Here is an 11,380-nt window from a genome sequence, read left to right as displayed (position 1 = left end):
ATGTCATCCCTAGATACTTTTTCTGTTTCCTGAGAAGTGGAACATCATACGTAAGTGTCTCATCTGAATTATCATCATTTTGACTAGAGGCAGGCTCCGTAATGATATCTTTCCATTCTATATTTGTAGCAACTCATTGGTCACCGAACAAGGTCCCTGATTTGGCCGAGTGGTCTCGTAAGCTGGCAGCTTGCTTGATTTATGATAGGCACCGGTGGAGAGATCTATCCAAAGGGATATGGGAGGTGAAGCATCATGGTAGGTGTTCGGTTCTTTGTTTCCTAAAAATGGCGCTTTTCTTGTCGGCTTATTAACTCAACTACCGCAGGTATTGGAGATTTTTCCAAAATGAGTCCATGTCCTATGGGGGAGGAGGAGAGATTGCTGGCCTCGGGATCGAGGATTGACGACAAACGAAAAGACGCTCCGGGGTGAAGGAGCTTGCAGTGGGGCGACTCTTTCTCAGCGGTTAAGAAAAAGTGATTCGGTCAATCGGCTACCTTCTGAAGGAAGTAAGCCATCGGATATTGGCAAGGCTCGGCGGCTCGGCCTTATGGTGAGCTTTTGATTGGTATAAGATTATTTTGGTCCTGTGCCTTTCTTTTTTCATTTAGTTTTCTTTCATAGGCCTTCGACAGGCTCAAATCCGAGTTGCTCCACTGTGAGGCCCCGTTGCGGGAGGCTTTGGGTAGGGAAAAATCCCTTAAGCTTCATTATGTGGAAAAGGAAAGTTAGATGGTTTCCCTACGGTGCAAGGTGGGATGGAGCCGGAGCCGTGAGATCTGCCTAGAAAGACAGGTATCCTGCATTCCATGCTGGCTTGCACTCCCTTTTTCATCTCGGTAGCTTGATATTTTGATATTTTAGTTGGAGAGCAAGGAAGAGGAGCTAGGACAACTCTGGGGCGAGATTGGTCGAGCCAAACGCAAATTCATGAGCTGCAGGTGCATGTAAGTACCCATTTTGCTGCCAAAGAGAGTGCTTTAGCCATAGTTTCTGCTCTTGAGGCACAAATCCAAACCGTTCGCATGAATGATTCTGTACGGGCGAATATTATTGTGAGGCCTTCGGCCGAGATTTTGAAGGCGAAGGCCGAGGTGGTTAATGTCTGGGCCAAGGTTGTGATGATCAACACCAGGACGGGATAGAAAACGATGGCCTATTTAAAGAGTGTTACCATTGCTAAAGCTGATCTGAATAGAGCCCTTGATCATACGAGCAGCAGCAAGGAGTATGCGAGGTGCAAACCTCGGAGGGAAGTCCTCGAGGAGATTCACGCTAGGGGCTTTGACCTTTCGGAAGAGATCGAGCAAGCTAAAGGGGAGGAGTATGATGCCAAGTTCCTTCTGTCTGATGCTGAAAATGGCGAGGAAGGGGTCGCCGGACCATAGTCTCGGAGAGGGGACGTTTTACTCCCTGCCTCGTTCTTGTGTACATAGCTTTCACAGTATGTTCTAAATGGAGTTTGTATTATATCGCATGTATGTATAAAGGGGAACCCTACAATTTGTGTATTCTATGTTTCTATTTGTCAAGATTTCAGCCAGGTCGATTCCGCCTTTGAGCTAGTAAAAATCTTTAAATCCATGGTACTGCCCTGAGGCTCGTTAGGCTGGCGACAACGGCTCTTAACTTTTGCCGTTGGGCATATGCATTTTAACTATTTTGGTTTCAGTCTCTAAGTCGAGTTTTGACTCGAGCTCAATCGACCCTCAAGTTTTGTATTTATGCAGGCTGGCGACAATGGCTCTTATGCCTTGGGTCGAAGCGACCTTCTATATGTGTTTTCCTAAGGCTCATTAAGTTAGCGACAATGGCTCTTATGCTTTGCCCTTAGGCATATATACTTAACTATTTTGGGTTCGGTCTCCAAATCGGGTTACGACTCAAGCTCATTTTGACCCTCAAGCTTTCAAATTTTAAGCCGACGACAGTGGCTCTTACGCTTTTGGTCGATGTGACCTTTAAGTGTGTGCCCCTAATGCTCATTAGGCTGGCGACAATGGCTCTTACGCTTTGCCCTTAGGCATATGTAGGCTTTGTTTTCTTCTCGTTAAGGTATTTTTTGAAATGATTTTGCTTGACCCGTCGTCCGTTTGGGAAGAACCTCGATTTCAAGTCGTTTGCGGCAATGTTCAAGCACCTCGGAAGGTTTAGCTCGTAGGCTGAGTAGCTCTAAGCCTTGTGATTTGGAGCTGACATGGTCGAAGCTCTTTTGCCTATCGAGGGTAGCCTGTTTAACTGGTTCTTTTCGAAATAGATTCGAAGTGATGGCTTATTATTTTGTAGCGATGGTCGGGCGTCCCCGAGTCTCGTTAATTTGGCTGGTACAGCCATCTGACCGTGGTCATTTATGTTTTGGCCGGATCCATTTTTGATCTCGAGTGTAGTAGCTTAGGCGTCTATATTGAGGGTATGCCCTTTTAGGAGTCTGACAAATGAGACATATAGCCTAAACTTCAGGATTGAGTTTATGCATGTAGTAAGGTCTTACAAAATTTTCATGCCTTGCTGAAAATATGATTCATGCCTTGTTTGAGGTCTTAAAATTTTATTGCTACTTGGTACAAGTATGATTCATGCCTTGCTTGAGGTCTTACAGTTTTGTTGTTGTCTTAGATAGGTCTTACTAGACCGAGTCTGCCCGCCCGGGGTCTTATGGCCTCGGGTTTTTAGATGAGTGGCGATTGGCGATAGTCTCCAAGTCATTGAGTTTGCTTAGGTTCGGGGGCCATTACTCGTGAACTCGGAATTACCTTATTGAGGGCTTACAATTTTGGAGCTTCCGACCCTGGGGTCATATGCTTTCCTAATTAGCGATGCTAGTCTCCAAGTGTCCGGGACATTTTCTCCCTTTTGGAGATGTTTCGTGACTTTCGTGCTTCCTCGTTGAGGGCTTATGAGTGTGAAGTTCCAACCCTGAGGCCATGCGGGTGGCTAGTTATTGACATTAGTCTCGGAGTATTTCGGGGTGTTCTCGGTGGAGGGATCCTTGTTGTGAAAATACTGAATTGTTTTTGGAGTACGAGATGCTTTGGCGAAAGATATTTTTTGATTGTTTGGCATAAGTACATGTTGTTTTGTTGTCATGAGCACGACTTCTGCGGACACGGTTGATGTGACTATTTCGCTTGGTACATCGTTTCCTATAGGAACCTTGTTTGTCATTCACTGGTTCTTCCGAGTGGATGACCTCTCAAGGGGGTGCCCTCCAGTGTTCGGGGTTGATTGCAAAAGAAGCCTTGTACACTTGTTGGATCCTCCTTAGGTAGCGTGTGGACATTGCCTCGCTAAAAACCTTGCCGATAAAAACCCATTATGGGATTAAAACTCGGTCGAAGGAAAAGAGTACAACGGACGCCTCGGAACCCCAAGGTTTTCGAGATGGATCGTCATCTCGACTAATTTGGTCGATGGCCTATGCAAAAGTTATCATGAAGTAAAAATAGAGAAAGGGGAGGATGATTATACCTTAGTGGCGATGGCACTCTTGGGTTTTGGCATTTGTTTGGCGGACGCGATGTGGTCCTTTATTTGAACACAACCGAGGGTGTGTCCTAAAAGATCATCTGGGTGACGTGTTGGGACTCGTCTGCTTTGTTATTTTTGGTGGTTTCTCTTTCTCGGGACTGGTTCTTAGCTCGGTTGCTGAGGAACTCCCGAAGGTGTCTGTTATCGAGTAGCCAGGCCACCTCCTCCCGGAGTTGTCGGCAATCCTCGGTTCTATGCCCGTGCGAGTGGTGAAACTCACATATCAAGTTATAGTTTCTTTGTGAAGGGTCCGACTGTATAGGCCTGGGCCATTTGGCGTCCCTGATTTTGCTGATGGCAAACACGATGTCTGATACATCGACGTTGAAGTTGTATTTTGATAGGCGAGGTGCCCCTGTTGGCCCCGTGTCCCCATCAAATCTGCCTCTATTGATGAGTCCCTGAGAATTCTATCCTCGGCTCACCAATCGATCGTTGCGAGGCGGGTTGCGCCTCGGGGCATTCCTCCTATCTTCGGTGTACGGTTGATACATCTCTTTGTCCGGTTTTGACTCCTTCGCCAGGAGTCTACTTGGATATACTGAGCCCGAGGGTGCTCCCAACTGGTCATCCTCGACCCTGATCTTTGACTGGTACCGGTTGTGAACGTCTGACCAGGTTACAACGGGGTACTCGATCAGATTCTTTTTCAGCTGCCTTGAGGCTACTAAGCTTCGTTCGTTCAGGCCTTGTGTGAGGGCCTGCACCGCCTAGTCGTCAAATACCAAGGGTAGTTCCATTCGTTTCGTTTGGAAGCGAGATACGAATTCTCGTAGCATTTGATTCTCCCTCTGCTTAATCTTGAATACGTCGGACTTCCTTGTTCTACTTTGATGGCACCAGGGTGTGCCTTTATGAAGGAGTTTGCTAGCATGGTGAATAAATCAATGGATTTTGGATCCATGTTGTGATACCATATCATGGCCCCCTTCGAGAGCGTTTCCATTGATCTCATCGTCTTTTATGTCATTGCCCTTTACTACACATGTATAGGCAGTGACATGTTCATTGGGATCTGAGGTCCCGTTGTATTTTGGGAGTTCTGGCATTCTGAACTTCTTTGGAATAGGTTTCAGAGCCGCTTCCTCTAGGAACGGCCGTTGTACGAACTTCTTCGAATCTACACCGTTCAGGACCGGGGGTGTGCCGGGGATTTGGTCAACTCTGAAGTTATAGGTTTCGACCTTCTTGTCGTTGGCTGCTATCATTTTCTCGCCCTTCTCGATCCTTTTGGTGAGGTCCTCAAGCATTTTTATGATGGAAGGATCGGCTACTGATCCGTTGTTGCTTGATCTCTCTAGTACCTGTTCGGTAGGGGGAGTAGTTTCCGGTGCTACTGTTCTGGGAGTCTTCGGGTGGCTCTGCAGCTGAGCGATAGCTAATTGTTCTGCCTGCAACATTTCAAAATCAACATGAAGGCTGACTTCCCGTTCTTCCCGAGCTGGGCGTCATGCAAACCCGCATCCGCTGGAATCAGTCCAGGCGCGTTGTTGGGGTTTTGTGGTGGCACCCTAATAATTGGAACAACCACACCATTTTCTCCGTGGTCTTCAAGGTTGTCGTTCTCAACTCTGTTCGCTGAGCCAAACATTTTGACCTGAAGTTGAAGATCTTGGACAAGAAAAAGTGTGAAAGATAACTTGCATTGTGTGACGAAACCAGCAAGAAAATAATCACTATTATTTTTAGCCCCACAGTGGGCGTCAAACTGTTTATCATGAAAATGGTAATAACAATTAAATTTGTTAATGGAACTCTAAAAATACGTGATCTATTTTTATGCTAGTTGTTTAAGCAGTTGATGCTAGATATGTAGTTAAGGTTTCCTCAAGCAAAGCTTCATTTGGGCTTAACACAGTTGTCTTTGATCCCATAGTCAAAGACAATTCGTTGTGTTTAGGATGGTGAAAGTCGTGACCTTGAGACTCTTGTGTAGACCAAACAATCATCATGTGGTCTTTCGGGACCATTGTGTGCTCAAATCGTGTCTAAGGTTGTTGTGGGTCCCCGACTCTATGTCTTTAACAATCCTTGAGCTTGTGCGGTGAGAAATTGAATTGTGAGTCCAAGTTCTGAGCCAATGGTCTAGAACTTGCCCTGAATGTCTGTTTAGGCGAAATCTTAAGTGAAATTTGGCTTGAGAAGTGATTATAGGCTCTCCTTGATCCAAATGATAGTTGAACAATTTCATAGCCCACCAATGATTTACTCCCTAGTTAACCCTTTTGAGCCTTAAACCTTTTTCTTTCAACAACCAATACTATCAGCCTATATCCATTCTAAAATATACCCTCTTTCGGCACTCGATCTTCCTTTGAGCAATGGCAAAAGTCTAAGTTTGGGGGAGATACGAGAGAAGGAACAAGTGGTAAAAGGTACTAAAACGAAGAAAAGGAAGGCAATGAAAAAGAAAAGAAAAGAAAAAGACAAAAAGAAAGCCCAATGTGAAAAAGAATAAAAAGGGATTCAAGAAAAAAAACAAAAGAGAAAAAGGTGTGGAAAAAGTTGAAAAAGGAGAAACGTTTTGAAGTATAATAAAAAGAGTGACATTACGTCTCTCTAACCCCTTAAAAAGAAGTGAGATACTTAAAGAGTCAAGAGAATTGTGCCAAATGAATACTTACATGATGGAACCCATTTAGACCAAACTTTTCCTACCCTGAACCAAAAGACTTCACATTGACTCCTCAAAAGCCCTCTATGATCTTGAGTTGAAGAGCGCTTACATTAGTGGATACTTACATGAGGAGCAAGCATATGGTACTTAGAGCCGGACTTGTGACTTTTCCTTGAGAGAGATTAGTGAATTCCCATTAATCTCAGTTTGTGTGCTAATACTCTAAAAGGTGAAGTTTGCTTAGGGAGAGTTGAGGATGTGTGAGTTTGGGTTCCACAATGGCCAAAGTAAATGGAGAGAGTTCTTTGATGTAATGAGTCAACTCTTGATGCTCTTGTGTCACACTTGATCCATAGTTTTTCAAAGTTTAAATGTTATTAATGATTCATTCGTATTGAGGGCAGTTGTTAGTCCCAATTGATGCTTGTTGAGGTTATTTTAGGATAGTTGGAAATACTTGGATTTTCCTTTAAGGGGTGGGTCTTATTTTGTTTGCTTGAGGACAAACAAAGGTTTAAGTTTGGGGGAGTTGATAAGTAGATATTTTAACGAGTTTTATGCTCCTTCTTGCTTATGCTTTGATTATAAATCATTATAAAATAGTCCCAAAAGGCTCATAAGTTGTGCTTGATTGCAGGTTTGATCGACAAAGTGACGAAATATCAAAGATCGGCTCAGACGGAGTGAAACCTACTCAAGTATCAAAGACAAAGTAAACTGAGGGCAAACAAGCCTAGTGCGGACCGCACAAAATGGAATGCGGCCGCACTAGGTGATTCAGAGAGATGGCAAGATCAGGCTTCAAGCAACGCGGCCGCAATCCACAGTGCGCGGTCTGCGGTGAAAGTTTCGTGGTCGCACTGCCTTTTTGTGCGGTACACGAAAGAGGTATTCAGATAGATGACAAAAACCAGGCCTCAGGAAACGCGACCGCAGTCCATAGTGTGTGGTCCACGGTGAAGGTTCCGCGGCCGAACTGCCTTCTTGTGCGGTCCGCGGAAGAGATATTCAGAGAGATGGAAAATGCTAACGCGGTCTACGGTCATTATTGTGTGGACCGCGATAGCTGCCTCCGCGGCCGCGGTCCATTTTACGCGATCCGCGAAGCCCAAGTCAAAGAACCCAAAATTAAAGTCCAAGAGCCTAGCACAGCAGCGGTCCATTTTACGCGGCCCGCACTGACCCCGCAGGGGTATTTTTTTCCAGTTTTTCCAGCCTAGTTTAAATAGAACAATTTATCATTTTTAGGTTATGAGATATATCCAGAACTTAGCTGGGCTCGTGGGAACTTCATCTGTAGCCATTTTTGGCATCTTAGCTTCAAGTTAACGATAGATTCTTGTATTTTCATTTAGCATTTAATTAATATGCCTTGTTCTTCATCTATTTCTCTATTTTCTTCTTCAAGCATGAGTAGCTAAACCCATTAGCTAGGGTTGTGGCTCAACTCTAGTGTGGGTAATTGATGGGTGTTGCCATTTATTGTTAGATTGACTATGAGTGTTTGTTATTTGGGTCAATTTTATGGTTTAATTTATGAATTGGTGGTTGCAAACATTGGTTTGTGCTAAGTTGACTTGGCTCTTCTTGAGAAAGAGAGCCCAAGTCTCCAAAATTGACCCAACAAGGAATTGGGATGGACTCAAGAGAATTGATAGTCCCAATTAAAGGGTTAAACCTCGAGAGAGTAATTACCTCGCTTTAACCCTAGTTGCTTGAGCTAATTTGCCTACCCGTTTGGTCTCGAGAGAGTCAATTGGGCAAAATCACTCTCTCTACCGAGAAGTGTGAGAGTGGGTAAAATTGTGCAATGGTTATAGCATAAGCCCCAATTATGTCAATCGAACTTTAGTAACTTCGACCCGTCAATTAGCCACCTAAGTAATGTCACGACCCTAGTGCCCTTCTTCCCATTAGATACAACTTAATAATTACCTCGTAGCATAATCTAGTTTCAATTAATAGCTTGGTAATAGTAGTTTATAATGTAAAAACCCAAAAAAGTATGGAAGTGACATTTGGAACAAATACACACTTCTAGTCTAGATAGATACTCGACTCCATTCCTACCTCCCTGTGGAAATCGATCCCGACCCTCATATCGGGTAAAAGCTATTGCGACCCTCTCTTCCTACTTTTTAGTAGTGTGGAGTTTGAAGTGATCAATGACCACATCACTTTTCACCATCCAAAGCGAATGAATTACATCCCCGACATGTTCGCTCAGCCTGAGAATGCCAAAGTATGGGTTGAGCTCTTTGATAATCTGACTGAAGAATAGGTTCAATAGATGTTCGAGTGGTTTCCGACAGAGGAGTTCATCGCCCGATCCAGAGATGCACCTTTCCTGATACTGATTAGTCTAAGAGGGACATACCCTTACGTCCCTCTTCGAGTTATGAGGCAAGCAGGTAGGAAGCAAGTCATACCCAGGGTCGACAAGATGAGCCATCTTCGAGCTGACTTCCAAAATGATGATAGTCCCAAGCCCAGAACATGTGTCACTGAAAGATCGTAATGGAGAAAGAAACCATCGAGCCAGAAAGATATCATGCCAGTTGCAGCCCTTTCTATTCTGGTTGGTTGGAAGACAATTGGGATGGTATGGGCTAGCCAGGGTTGTTCAAGGTCACCGAATTATAGATGAAAAGGTTGAGGTGCAAGTCAAGTACAACCAGCTGCACAAAAGGATCCGTGAATGCGAGATCAAACACCACGAGATACAAGAGTCCAACAAGAAGTTGATTGAGAAATGGAAATACATGGCTATCAGTGCCAACAAAAGGCTAGGATACTTGGAGCGAGGCATAGTAGAACTAGAGGAAAAATTTCTCAAAAGGATTGAAAACTGTCAAAAGGCTGAAGGGACCGAAGGGGGACATCTAGCCAGAGCATACCTGTTGCTAGGACTTCGCGAATTGGGGAAGTTGTTCAACAGAGCCAAGGATGTCGAATCTGGGAAAGATCCTTCTGGGACCAAATAGATAGGAATTTACTTTTTCGCTTTATGAATGTAATAAGGCCAATGGCCATTAGTGACTTTTATTTCTTGCTTATTTAGTGTCGTTTTGGGATTCGCCTATCTTTATCAATAAAATGAGGCATTTAGCATTAAAATTTCTCCAAGTATATTTGTCGCTAGGCCTACCTCGGGCACAAAGAGGTTCCTAAATTAGGACACGCTTTATATTCCCTCACTATGTGTTTAAATATTGCGATGCTTTTTATAATCCTCACTGACTTGATTACCTTTTGTTTTTATTATTCCCCTCCCTAAAGGTTAGTTCGTGCACTCTGGCATCATCATCTTATTTCACAAGATCCAGGTGCCCTCCACCCACTCCTCCTCTTAGTCCCACTAAAGGCAAGAATAAAATGGAAGATTTAAACAACATCAGGAAGGAGAACACAACTGAATGGGTAGAGGACACTGATGGCTAGGGTATTCGGGTTCCTAACAAGAATATGTCACAACTTGAATAGAAACTGTTGAAATTCCAGGAAGAGCTCGATCAGGTTCGGAATCTGGCAAACCTGTCATTTTCCCTCTGCACCCTAGATATCAACTTCCCCATTGCTCAAAACCCTACACCTCCTCAAAATATCCCAAAATAGCAGAATCATCCCATGTCTCACCATCACACTGCTCCATCAAAGAACCAATGTAACACCTGCCATACCCCAAACAACACTCCACTACTCATCCCAGAACCTCAGAACTCCACAAACGACCATTTCCACACCCATACACAAGGCCACCATAACACTCATATATATGTGAAGACCATGCCACACTCCACCCAACCTATCTCATGCACACCTGAGTCTGATGAAAAGGATATGCTTATCAAGAACTTGGCCGAGGAACTTAAGAAACTGACCAGCCGAATTCAGGGCGTTGAGGGAAGCAAAGGAATCGAGGGGCTGAACTATAAGGACCTTTGCATACAGCCTGATGTCGAACTACCTGAAGGGTACAAACCTCCTAAGTTCGAAATGTTTGATGGTATGGGTGATCCAAGGGTCCATCTGAGGATATATTGCGACAAGCTGGTTGGAGTAGAGTAGGATGAAAAGATCCGCACGAAGTTGTTCATGAGGAGTTTGAAGGGAGATGTATTATCTTGGTATATCAGCCAAGATCCCAAGAAGTGGTCAAGCTGGGTGGGCGTGGCATCTAACTTCATGGACAGATTAAGGTTTAATACAAAGAACGCACCAGACGTGTTCTATATCCAGAATTTGAAGAAGAAGCCCATAGAGACGTTTCATGAGTATGCTACTCGCTGGAGGTCCGTAGTTGCTAAGGTCAAACCCGGCTTAGAAGAGGAGAAAATGAACAAGTTTTTTGTCAGGGCTCAGGACCCGCAGTACTATGAACGGCTGATGATGATTGAGAACCACAAGGTCTCCGACATTATCAAATTAGGTGAAAGAATTGAAGAAGGTATTAAAAGTGGTATGGTTACAAATTTTGAAGCCTTGCAAGCTACGAATAAGGCTTTACAGTCCGGTGGTGTGTACAAGAAAAGGGACATAGGGGTCGTGATGGTTAGACAAAGTACCAAGTCTCCCCTTAAATACCAAGCTTTCCCAACATCTCCACTCACATACCAGCCAATCCCAAATTACCAAGCATCCTCATACCAAGATCCGCCACCAACTTATCAGCCATCTCCACCTCCTACATATCAACCTACTTCACCTAGATACTCTCAACCCATTCATGTCTACCAAACTTATAATGCTCAATCATCCCATTATCAATCACCCCTACATGCCAAAATTTCCCTAGACCCCGACCTAGCTTTGATCGCAGACCTCCAAAGAAATATACAGCCATCGCTGAACCTATTGACCAGCTGTATGAGAAGCTCAAAGCTGCTGGTTATGTCACCCTCATCCCTGCTGCAACCCCTGAGAATCCTTCTCAGTGGGTTAACCCAAACAAGTCATGTGCATACCACTCCGGCATGAAAGGGCACACTATCGATGAATGCCGCTCCTTGAAAGACAAGATACAGTCTTTGATTGATAACAAGATCATTGTGGCAAAGGAACCCTCCAAATGTTTGCAAAAACCCTCTTCCAGGCCATAAGGGTGGAGGTATCCACATGATTGAAATAGAAGGGATCCCGAGGGATCAATCGGGTTGATCGCAGAAGGTAATGGCCCAAAGAAACCAACAATTACTCTCAATCCAATCATAGTCTAGGTCCAACCATCTGAGG

Source organism: Nicotiana sylvestris, chromosome 10 (genome assembly GCF_000393655.2).
Source record: "Nicotiana sylvestris chromosome 10, ASM39365v2, whole genome shotgun sequence".
Classification (NCBI taxonomy): domain Eukaryota; kingdom Viridiplantae; phylum Streptophyta; class Magnoliopsida; order Solanales; family Solanaceae; genus Nicotiana; species Nicotiana sylvestris.
Note: the sequence above shows the minus strand (reverse complement) of the source record.